A 12,689-nucleotide genomic window follows, 5' to 3' on the forward strand; every position below is an offset into this window, starting at 1 on the left:
GAGGGACTTTGAGATTCAAAATCATAAACTCAGGGTTATCAATGAGGAAAAAAATAAGAATGTGTGGCCTAAACCAGGTGTGGAGAACCAATTATACTCCAGATATTTCTGGACTACAGCTCCTATCATCCCTGACCTCTGGCCATGCTGAACTGTTACTGATGGCAGTTGGAGCCCAACATCTGGTGAGCCCTATCCCTTCTACCACTAACAGCAGAGATAGGGAATCTATGGCCCTCCAGATGTTGTAGGACTACAGCTCCCAACATCCCTAACTATCGGACATGCTGGATGGGACTGAGGAAAGTTGGAATCCTACAAAATCTAGAGGACCACAAATTCCCTAACCTTGGCTTAAACTAGACCACTGAGCCACTCTTCCCAAGATGAGATGGAAGAAGTCGCTCAGAGAAAAGGGAGTTGATAATCCAACGTAAGTGACTTACAATATCTTAAAATATTGGTTTATGGACCTCTCTAAATTTGAGACTGTATCCTCACAGACTTATGAGGATACAGCCTTGTGTTTATGAAGAATGCTGAATTAAAATAGATCCATATTAAAATTCTAGGAACCAGCAAGATGGGGGTCCATTTTTACATCAGAATTTCTTCCATATTCAGTCATGTTCCCTCTGACTCACTGGACACAGATTTAATTTAGCAAATATATCAATATTTAAGAGTCTTCATTACTTTTTCATATATTACTCATTAGACATTATAAAATATGAAAATTGCATGTGCTCTTTTAGAAGTATGGGATTCAATATCTGGAGGGCAGAAAATGTCTCCTGTTCAACTGTGAAGTTAATTTTTATTTCAATCATTCTGCAAAGCATTTTACTTTTTTATTATGGGACCAAGTTTTCATAACTTCATCATCACTTCAAGGGACTGTCATGTTAATATCTACAATTCTGATGGAAAATAAAAGTTCTTCCATATTAGCAGTGAGATTGGGTGATTCAGTAAAATCTTTCCCACAGCAATGGCCTTCACATATATGGAAATTCTTTGGATGTGAAGCCCCTTTAGGAACCTGTAAAGAAAGACCTTCAAAATGCAACAGGACTCTTGAAAGCCATGCATATTATTTTATGATTTTATAACTGCTCGCATGGAGGTTAATAGCACTTGAGCCATATTGTTTTGGCTCACAAAATGAGGGTGATCTCATAAGACATTAGATGCATATGCAGCTTTAGTTACCTAGTATGAATATAACCTAAACCAGTTTTAGTTGCCAAAATACACTATGAGGACAAAATTTGCCACCTCCATGCAGACTTGAGTTCCACCATTGATACAGTGTCTGTCAAGGTGTCCGATAAACCATTCTGCCTTATTTTGTGGGATCAGTGTCAGTTACTGGTGCCTGAAAATGTGGACAAGATGCTTGCAGCTGTACAGTCTATTATATGCTGATTTGTGTCAACCATGGAGAGTAGTTTAGGTAGGTCCAGGGTGTAGTGAACAGATCATTGTGTAGTGAGGTGGTTGTTACTCACTGCCTAATGTCATAGTCTTAATTTTGTCTCTCTCCTTCCTTGGCAGTGTTTGGCTAATGTTTCCCTGGCACGTATTTTAGATGCAAGCTTCACTAATGCATAAAAACACACACATGTGAATCTCAGAAAATCTGAACCCATCTTTGACACCACTGGGACCCTTTAAGAGGAGAAGCTTAACCTATCTGCTTTGTAGATTAAGCTACAATTCTACTTAAGGCTCAGACTTCAGTTATTACAGCACATTCAAACTTGCCTCCTCTGACTTCAGGCCTAGGCTCCATTTGGAGATCTCCAATGTGCTACCTTCTTTTCTGGACTTTGTTCTCTACTTTGTCTGGCTTTGCTTGTTGGTCTCTAACCTGCTTTGCTTGAATTTAACCGGCGGTTAAAACCTCATTTCTGCTTGACTTATTGGGTTCTGAACGTCCCTGGGATCTGCACACACTTAATTCACTTCGGCTAGAATCCTGTCCTGTTTGACTGACGTCACTTCTTGGGACAGAGTAGCTTAGAATTAGTTCAAATCAACGATGATTCAAGAATTAGTGAGAATTCTCAAATGTTTTAGTGAGCTCAGGATTTAAGAAAAGCAGTAAAGCACAAGAAGGTTTTTTTAAAAAAAAAACTTTGAAAAAATATATATATCAAACTCAGTCAATTTCTAGCACTTGGTGCCTGGTTGCTACTGATTGTCAGAATGGGCACCTGTTGCCAGAAGGTGCTCAGGAAATTGGTAGCTCATATTTTCATGCTGTTGATGCCATAAACATTATTTTTTTCTTTTAACCGCTGCCGGTTTCTGACTTGGCCTCTCCTGTTGAGAAGATTGCTAACGGAGACATCAAACACTGGCAGTGTTTAGTGAAGCATTTGTGCTGTTCAGAAAGATTGTCTGTGTTTGGGGAAAATATGTGCAGGCTTATGAAAAAAGGAATATTCCTTTGTGTGTGCCTCTACCCATCCCTTCCGCCTGCTTTGATACAGAAATGTTTTTGTTGTTATGCATCGAAACTCTGCACTTTCCTTAGGCAAAATATAGTATGGAAATATCTTCAGTAGGTTTACTCAAACCTAGTTGGCTACGCCCCACAGCTTTCCTGCTTCCAATGGATTGAGCTCCTTTTCCACCCTTTGGTAGTACTGTTCAGACCATTTTCTCTCCATCCTTATATCATGTCTCTGTTTATTCTATCATTACATACACCACAAGATTTTACATACAGTGAAGTAGCCAGCCTGGCTGTAAAATAGACTATAAAGCATGTTGTAAAAATGGGTAATATATGAGAGGCTTTATCCATTAAAAAAACTGATGGAAATCTAGACATATACAGGATTCAGTGGAGGGACTCTTTTTCAAGAAAGGGCATCCAGAACACAGAGGGCAAAAGTGAACACACGAGGCAGTGTGTGATGAAGACATAAGCCTTGATGCCACACCAGGCTCTAAATCCAAAGGACTATAGTGTGCACATATGGGGGAAAGCAGGGCATCATTGGCTGCTTTTGTCCAGTGGTACCCACTGCAAAAGACAAAAAAACACACCAGTAGCCTCGTTGGGCATGAGCACACCTGCAGCTAAATACCGGCTCTCCCCCCTCCCCTATGCAAATCCACTAAATTCACTCATCTCCTCGGCCATTTTTGATGCTGCAAAAGCAGCAACCTTCTGCACTTCATTAGCAAAACTTTTTAGGTGTTGTGGAGTGTGCCTTTAGTTCAGAAAATAAGTGTTCTGCAGGACCTGAAATTTGGGAAGTGCTCTTTCATAGCAGCAATGTTTGGTCCCACTGATGGCAAAAAGGGACAACGGCAATTCTAGTATGAAGCAGATCTTGTAATTATGAGATGAACTCATGAAAATTGTTATTAGAAAAGCAACAACACCGAAACTGAATGCCAGTTCCAGAAGACATATACTCCTCTTTCACCTAATAGCTTGGATTACCAGACATTTGCTTACTAGCTTTTGCACCTGTTAGCAAACGAGAATGCAAATGTGTACTTTCTGTCTTCTTTTTAATTAAAAAAAAAGATTGAAGTTTTTAGTTTCTTAAGCGTTTTCTACCATGTCAATTGCTAGTTAGAACAATACTGATACCCATGCAACTTGCCTCTAACTCACTATCCACTGTGGTGCATTGCAACCTTAATTTCTCTGTCAAACTTCCAGTTTAGTCACCAAATGGGTGCCGAAAAGGGTAAAATGGAGTCATGTGACAGAAACATTTTTATCCTGGGAAATGTTGACTGTGCTAGCATTCAGAAGCATTTGAAATCCCAGTTATGAATATTACGTACAAATGCCATGCACTTTTTGCTATTTAGGTTGCAACCCCAAAAACTCCAGAGAAACCCCTTATGCCTGGTTGTGGACTGGAGGTTTGAACAAACACATCCTCTACTTGCTTTTGTTGGCTGAGCTGAGCTGACCAGACACCAAATGTGTGGGCTGAAGGTTCACGGGCAGTATCCTTATCAGTGGAGCCCAGCAGAAAGCCACCAAGTCCGCTCCACTTCCCCGTGGGGAGAAGTTGCGGTGGACCACATGGCCACCTCCTCTCCTCCAGGGGCGGGGGACAAAGTCTCACATTGCCCGGGGAATCCCGGCCACATCATTGCCAGCCGGCCTGTCCTGGGGCTGGGGTGTGTGGCTGGGACTGTTTAAGCTGTGGCGTGAGCCGGAGGGCTTCCTCTTGGCTGGTGTCTTCAAACCCTCGCCCTCCCTCCCTCTTTTACAGGTTTCTTTTTCCTTGGCCTTGCTATGGACCTTGGTTGGTTGCCATTGAGGGGCCTGGTAGGAATTTTTCCACTTGGCAAAATTGGCATGGGGCCATTTGGTTTTCGCCTACCTTGTAGCAAACGTCACAACTTTGTAAGGTTTTGCAGTTAGGCATTGTTTGACCTTATGATGGGGGAGGGGAGGTGTGGCCATCACCTGCCCCTCCAAGCTTAAGGGTATTTCATTAAAGGAATCTGGGGGTGTGGTCTTGTCCGAAGCCCAGGGCGGGGCTAGAGCCATGACACAACCCTGATGGGAACATCTCGGGGAGCTCAAGTTGGACCGCATCGACGGGGCTCCCCTGTCTGGTGGTTTACCCTTACCTCACTTCCTGCGCAAAGGGCAGGAGTCATAGTCTGGTCCATTCACTGCCTAAGCCAATACCACTCACAGTCTGTAAACAATAAAGTTGTCGCCAAAATTTGCCCAGTAACATTAACATAATATCTGTGTCCTAGTGTCTTATTCTCTATGAGGGGGTGGTTGCTGGGTCTTGACACTCAAATGAGGAGTTAGGAGGATGGGGCTGAGCTGAGCTGAAATTCACTGAAGCCTGAGCCACGCTCAGTCAGTGCCAGCCAGCATCAGGCCCAATCCAGGTCTGTTTGCTGTGCCAGCCTGGTTCTGAAAGTGTTGGCATTCCATTTGGCACTCAAAGGTCTGATTCAATATATGCTCAATATATATATATATGCTGTGCACAGACAGCTGAGAAGAAGAATTTAATTTTATGTATTTATTTAAAAAATATTTATATACTGCTGCATCATCAAAAATATATCACAGCGGTTTACAACCATATAAAAACACAAAACCATAAAACTCAGTGGAAACTCTCCCGGTTACAGCTATTTTTGGTTTGGCAATTTTGAATGACTGCATTTAAAGAAACAGATTCAGGATGGATCACCCTTGCTCTGAAAGGGCACAATTTGCCTTAAATGTAGTCCAATTGCATTGACTATGTAGCCATGAAGCTACTATGCAATTCCTGATTAGCTGGTATCACTATCCTTGCTTTTGGGTTCTGAAGATTCACAACTGTTTCAATAGCCTTTGTTTTACATAATGACAGAAACAGTAAGAAATGGAGCAGGATAGTTCAGTTGGAAGAGCATGAGACTCTTCATCTCAGGGTTGTGGGTTTGAGCCCCATGTTTGGCAAAATATCCCCGTGTTGCAGGGGGTTGGTCTAGATGACCATCAGGTCCCTCCCGGCGATTATATGATTCTGTGTAGTAGTGACTGGAACAGGAGTGAGAATATCTTTAAAAGGTCAAGGTAAAGGACCCCTGACAGTTAAGTCCAGTCGCGAATGACTCTGGGGTTGTGGCGCTCATCTTGCTTTACTGGCCAAGGGAGCCAACGTTTGTCCGCAGACAGTTTTTTCCGGGACATGTGGCTAGCATGACTAAGCTGCTTCTGGCAAAACCAGAGCAGTGCATGGAAATGCTGTTTACCTTCCCACCGGAGCGGTACCTATTTATCTACTTGCACTTTGACGTGCTTTTGAACTGCTACTGTAGGTTGGCAGGAGCTGGGATTGAGCAACAGGAGCTCACCCCGTTGCGGGGATTTGAACCGCTAACCTTCTGATCGGCAAGCTCAGTGGTTTAGACCACAGCTCCACCCGCATCCATACCTTACTCCCACCCTATATTTGGGCCCATTATGGCAACTAATTCACTTGTTGCTGCTGTCAAGGAAAGTAGGAGCAGGAATAGCTAGTGCAAAAATTCATGAGAATAGCTAACCATCAGATATGAAACTGAGCAATTACTGCTAAGGATGTGTGCAACATGCAGTTCACACATTAAAACTGGATCTTCCACAATGAATTCTTTGCTTGCCTTTTGACAGGCTTAGGGTTTACTGTGCTTTTCCTATAGTGCATTAACCCTAAAAATAGACAAATCACTCAAATTTTGCATACCCATGCTTGGATGTTCAACACTTCACAAGTTTGCTCATGAGAAGATATCCCTCTTCAGTTGCAATACTGTGGGTAGGGGAGAAATGTAGGGATGTCAGTTACTGTGTGAATCAGCTAGATGGCACTCTAGCATAATAACAAGTTGCCCACTTTGCAGGCCACTGGAGGGAAGTTCCATGTGTACTGGTGAATGAGATTTAATAATGGCATAGAACTTTACACAAGTCTTCCCCTTTCCACTCCCAGACATTTCAGAATATTCTGGGAATGCAATTTATCAGTGGGTTAGAGGCTACGGCAATTTGTTCCTTCCACGGCTCCCTGAGATGCACCACTAATCCCTACCCAAATTCAAAGTTCTTTCCTATTCTCCCTGGCCTCTATGCTGTGGCCATTTGTAGTGCAGTGCATATAGCCAGAATGCATGCAGTCATCTGCTGATACTACACGGTGTCACTAGTTGATGGGCCACTGATGGCTACTGGTGGTTTCATGCAAATGGCTTCACTCAAAATGCAGGTAATCTCCCCTCTTCTTCATGAAATAGATATTAAAAAACCATTCGAGTCACTTTAGGACACAGAAGCGGGGCCACAGATGTTCTTGGACTCCTGGCAACAGATGGTTTTACAGTAGTCCCCCACCCCAACCACTCCCTTGGAACACCCACTTTTTCAGAATTACACTGACATAAGAACCACCCATCTCAGCTAAGCTGGCCAGTATCTCAGACTTACAACAGCATAGCCCAGAAACTGGCAATTGATCAGATAAACCAGAGATTCACTGGATCCTAACTTGTTCATATTTGCCAATCTTGGGCTTGGATGGCTCCCTTAACTGCCAATCTCTGGCCTGCACTATTACTATGTCAGGATGCACATCAAATACAATGCATCACAACAGATAACCAACTAAACAACTTTGGCACAAGCCTATGATACCTGGAAACAGGGATGGACAAATCTGAAAATTTCAGGTTTGCTCCATTTCTCATTTTTCCAGTATTTGTTTCAATTTGCCCCGTTTCTGCATCTGTCAGCAATTTTTTTAAAAAATAAAAATACAACAGAAACATTTGTCAGCATATCCATTCACATTTCTCCTCATATACACATTTTTGTATGCAATTTTAATATATGCATTCCCCCCCCCGCAAACAATTTCCCCTACTGTGCACTTTTCCCACTAATATACACTTTGGGGGATGAATTTTGTAATGAACCGGATTGCAAAATTCATAGAAGGGTACATTTTGAGGGTTTAGCTGCATTTAGAGCCACATATTACTTTGGGAAATATGAATTATGTAAGTGGAGCATGCGTGTATTAAAATGGGGAATCAAATGAAATTCTAACCTATCCCTCTGTGGAAGTAACAGAACTTACTTCAAGAGTAGACATGTTTATGATTGCTGTTACATACAATCATATGCAATCATCTGGAAAAGACCTCAATTGCGTAAGCAGGAAATAATATGTTAGAAATGTGGGTGAGATTATTTAAGTCTGCTGGGTCCTTAGAAGGTGGGTAGGTGTTATCTTGATGACTCTTGATATATCTTCCAGCTATGATTCCATAGCTCAATGTTTACATTTTCATCGGTTATGAGGTGTGCATTTCCCTACAGACTCATATTTCGCAGAGAGGTGAAATCTGAATTCCCCTCAGAGCGTGTATTTCATTTTTGACAAATATTTCCAGAGGACCAAGAATCAGGTCCCTGTTGCAAGGAGTGCGGGAGATGAGCGTTCTGATTTTTCTCATTAGAGTGTTTTCAGACTTTGATTCTCATTATCTGCCCAGCTCTATGAAGGGGCAAGCCCTTTAAATTACTCGTTGAGTATAAATAATGCAGTAATTAGTCTCATAAACGCGCTCAACTTCCTATAAGAAAATAATTGTTCCTTCTCCTTATCTCTTTCACTCTTTTTTTTTTTTTAAGATTACCCTAATGAATCCACGATAACACCAAGCATCCTGATTCCCCTAGACTACCAACTAGCAAGGAACTTTATAAAGGAAAGCAGATACTTAAATCTTTAAAGCTAGATTATATTTGCTTCACTAATTTAGCGGAGGAGGAGGCAGAGTAACAACACCTCAAGAGCTTAAATCCAAGCACTGCTTTGTCCACCTTCTTTCTTCCATCTTTTCACTCTGATGTCCACTGCATCGAAACTGAAACAAGAGATTAGTCATTTTCCTTGACACTTTCTTTGAGAAACGACAGCTTCTTTAAGTGCACCCCACAACCATTCTGCAACATCTGGGTAGTATTTTTTTGTCTGTCTGTCTGTTGTTGTTCCTCCCCTGTGCTCATTAGTTCTGAAGAGCGGCTCCATCGAGCTCAGGCTGGTCCAACCGCTCAGACCAAGTGGACCGCGAGAGTACTTTGGCACAGAACCTGAGGGCCAGGCCTGAGGGCATAGGGCTATATCTGCACTGGCACCTGGTGGAGTATTGGGTCAGGTTTAAGGTGCTGGTTTTGACCTTTAAAGCCCTATGTGGCTTAGGGCCCTCATATTTACGGGACGGCCTCTCTTGGTATGCCCTGCAGAGGACCTTAAGGTCCATGAATAATCATAGTTTAGAGGTCCCAGGCCCTAAGGAAGTCAGATTATCCTCCACCAGGGCCAGGGCCTTCTCAGTGATGGCTCCGACCTGGTGGAATGCTCTGTCCCATGAGACCAGGGCCCTGCAGGATTTAACTTCCTTCCGCAGGGCCTGTAAGACAGAGCTATTCCACCTGGCTTTCAATTTGAACTTAGCCTGATCTTTTATTCCCCTTCCTTCCCTCCCCCTCCCCTTTTTATGAAGATTACCTGCTCTGGAATCCCACAGCTAATTCTCCCCTGGTCTCCTCGCTGGCCCAAATAGGACTAAGCCAGCTAGCCCTGGTGATCATCTAATGTTTCTTGGATGGATTCCCCCCCTAAATTGATTTTCAAATTCTGAATTTATTGTTATTCATGTTTTATACTGTATTTTATGCTGTTTTTTGTTGTATCAATTAAGTGTTTTAAATTTGTTGTTTGCCGCCCTCAGCCCAGTTTTCTGAACTGGGAAGGGTGGGGTATAAATAAAAAAAATATTTATTATTCTTATTATATCTGAAAATGTTACACTGAATGCATGGAAGTCAGGGGGTGGGGCTGTGGGGTGGGGGTGGGGGGCACACATGACATCAGGGTCTGGTCCAGCAAGCATGATCCTGGTTCCCCTCCACTATTTAGTGTGCATACAGAGGATACCATCTGAAGAAATAAGCACTATCTGTTTGCATGAAGCAATGTGAGACAGATCTATGTTTTCCATCATTTAAAACTTTTTCTTGCCCTCTATTAAAAATCCTGTTCTTTTGCTTCAAGATGTTCAAACTTCTAAATGGCACACACAGATATGGACCCAATAAAATGTATAACCTAGCATTCTCTAATACTTTTTTTCTGGTGTTTTGCTTACTGGTAGTTATAGTGCATAACTTCATAAGGCACTCAGATGTCTTGACAAATGAAGCAGGGGCCTTTAATCTACCTGTTTCATCCCCTTTCCAATGGGGAAGAAATTCCTGCTGTTTGTTTGCTTATGTACACAAATATAATGGGTAACGTACTGATCACACACTGTGCAAAATGTATGTAATCATCTGCCAGTATGCCTCAATCCGAAGCGGCTTTTGGATGTAATTTTAAACTTGGACCTCTTTTGAATAGATGGTATGAGCATATATCATTAATTATCCACAGTTGCATTTAACAAAGGCCTATATTTGTTTCTCCCTGAGCTGCCATGCTGATATTCAGCGCAGGTAAAAGATGCAGGGAGTCATTTTTATGAATGTGTGGCTTAGGGTCATGCAAGATGAATCATTAGTGGGAATATTTAAAGGCTGCAGAAATATTTTTGTGGCAGATGTGTAAGATGAGGGAAGCTGCAGTCACACTCGCAATTATCGGCATATTCCCTGCTGAGTTGCGGGTGTCATGTGGAGTGCTCCTGCTAGCCTATGAGGTTACGAGTTCAAGAACCATAGCCCACTGCTGAAAGAAAGGAGATGGGCATGGCTAAAAAAAAAACCACGTTCTTCCTTTCTCTTCCGTAATGTCACAAATTAGATTATAAACTCTTTGGGGCACCTCTGTTTTGCTTGCAAAACTCTGGAATGTTTCTTGAATATTATCCTTAATTGGGTGTAGGGTTAGGGGATAAATTCAATTCAATTAAAGGTGAACCTGCCTAACAACATCTTCTGAAACAAAATGTGAACAAAGAACAGCCTTCCTTTGAAATTTGCACTTATTTGAATTTTGCAATGCATTCTCTCTCTCATCTATCTATCTATCTATCTATCTATCTATCTATCTATCTATCATCTATCTATATCTAATCTCACCTTTCCTCCAAGGAGCTCATGATGGTATACATAGTTCTTGTTACAGACAGGTAGCCGTGTTGGTCTGCCATAGTCAAAACAAAATAAAAAAATTCCTTCCAGTAGCACCTTAAAGACCAACTAAGTTAGTTCTTGGTATGAGCTTTCGTGTGCATGCACACTTCTTCAGATACACTGAAACAGAAGTCACCAGACCCTTCTATATAGTGAGAAGGTGGGGAGGGGTATTACTCAGAAGGGTGGTGGGACTGGGTGATTGGCAGATAGCTGTGATGAGCCTGTTGATGACTCTTAACGGCTGCAATAGGTCTTACAGGAAAAAGCAAGGGGTGAGAAGGTGAAAAATGGCTTTGTCATGTATAATGAGATAAGAATCCAATGTCTTTGTTCAGACCAGGTCTCTCCATGGTTTTAAGTTAGTTCTTGTCACTCCATTTTATCCAAAAGGAGGGTCCCTGCCTTAATGTATTTTTAATCTCCTGTTGGAAGCCGCCCAGAGTCGTTGGGGAAACCCAGCCATATGGGCAGGGTATAAATAATAAATAATAATAATTATTATTATTACACCTGGACATAGATAACTACTATGGGTAAACAGAATGGAAACTTTAAACCATTAGAGGGTAGGACTCGAACCAATGGCTTCAAGTTACAAGAAAGGAGATTCCGGCTAAACATCAGGAAGAACTTTTTGACAGTAAGAGCTGTTCTATAGTGGAACGGACTCCCTTGGGTGTGAGTGGACTCTCCCTCCTTGGTGGTTTTTAAGCAGAAGTTGTATGGCCATCTGCCATGGATGCTTCAGTTGAGATTCTTCCATCCTAGGGGCTTGAACTAGATGACCTTAGGGTCCCTTCCAGCTCTACAATTCTATGATTCTATGAAATTTGACTAAAGCAACTGCTTCACCACTCAGGGCCCTCCAGATGTTGTCAGTCTCCAGCTCCCATTGTGCTCGTCCACTGCCTATGCTGACTGGAACTGATTGATGCCAACAATGTTTCAGTTTCTGTAGCTAGAGGATGAGGATGAGACACTTGAAGGAGCCCAGCTGACTCCATGCCCTCTTGATCCTTGCCCTTCTTGGCTGCTAGGAATTTCAGACACACACCCAATTCAAAAGAGATAAACATTAGATGCTACTATAGAAAGTATAGGTCAGGGGTCAGCAACCTTTTTCAGTCATGGGCCAGTCCACTATCCCTCAGACCATATGGTGGGCTGGACAATATTTTTTGGGGGTAAATGAACGAATTCCTATGTCCCACAAATAACCCAGAGATGCATTTTAAATAAAAGCATACATTCTACTCATGTAAAAACACCAGGCATGCCCCACAAATAACCCAGAGAGGCATTTTAAATAAAAGCACACCTTCTACTCATTTAAAAACCATGCTGATTCCCAGACCGTCCACTGGCCGGATTGAGAAGGCAATTGGGCCTCATCCAGCCCACGGGCCTTAGTTTGCCTACCCCTGGTATAGGTGTTCTTCCGTTCTTCAGGAAAGAAATATTTCTGCATTTTAACTCTCTCAGAGTAAAGGTAGCAAGTATAGCCTGTAATACCCCCGACTCGGGGCAGCCTGTCCCATTTAACCACCTTGGGATTCTACTGCCCAAGATGGCTGCCATCAATTGACCTCATTTTGGGGGCAGCCCTGCTCTTACCACCACCATAACCAGCTTTCAGATGCTACCTTCTTCACCTTACCAACAAAATGGTTATGGGAAAAGCAGAGAGATAGCATGAAGAACACATACACAAACCTGCACAATGTATTTTCTTCCGCATACATTGGCTCATTTCAATATTCAGAAGTAGCATGTTAACATACAAACTGTTCTGTTAAAACAGGTCAGAGGTCTATCATCTTTGGCCTGCAAGCCTATTCTTCTCTACTTTCAGTCAAGATTTTCTTTCCACACTCACATGAAGTATTTGTGAATGTGTCTTTCCTTCCAGAGAATTCTGCTGTTGAAAACTGTTGGCTTTTTGTTTTTAGATAGGCTGCTCCTAACAAAGTGACATATTTTTTTAGTAATAGCCAAAAGCTGTTAA

General features: G+C 42.3%; 2 long non-coding RNA genes across 2 annotated transcripts in view; one reads left to right on the forward strand and one right to left on the reverse strand.

The window, feature by feature from the left end:
• The window catches only part of LOC307220945, a 367,696-nt gene that overhangs the window by 86,702 nt on the left and 268,305 nt on the right, over nucleotides 1-12,689 (forward strand). The gene's annotated exons all lie outside the window — the stretch shown is intronic.
• On the reverse strand, nucleotides 7,175-11,639 carry LOC307221012. Its single transcript, XR_013841279.1, has 3 exons — nucleotides 11,537-11,639; nucleotides 8,334-8,401; nucleotides 7,175-7,265 (listed from the first exon to the last, which is right to left on the reverse strand). It is a non-coding gene; the product is annotated as an uncharacterized lncRNA (long non-coding RNA).

Source organism: Podarcis cretensis, assembly GCF_951804945.1.
Source record: "Podarcis cretensis genome assembly, chromosome: 7".
NCBI classification, from domain to species: domain Eukaryota; kingdom Metazoa; phylum Chordata; class Lepidosauria; order Squamata; family Lacertidae; genus Podarcis; species Podarcis cretensis.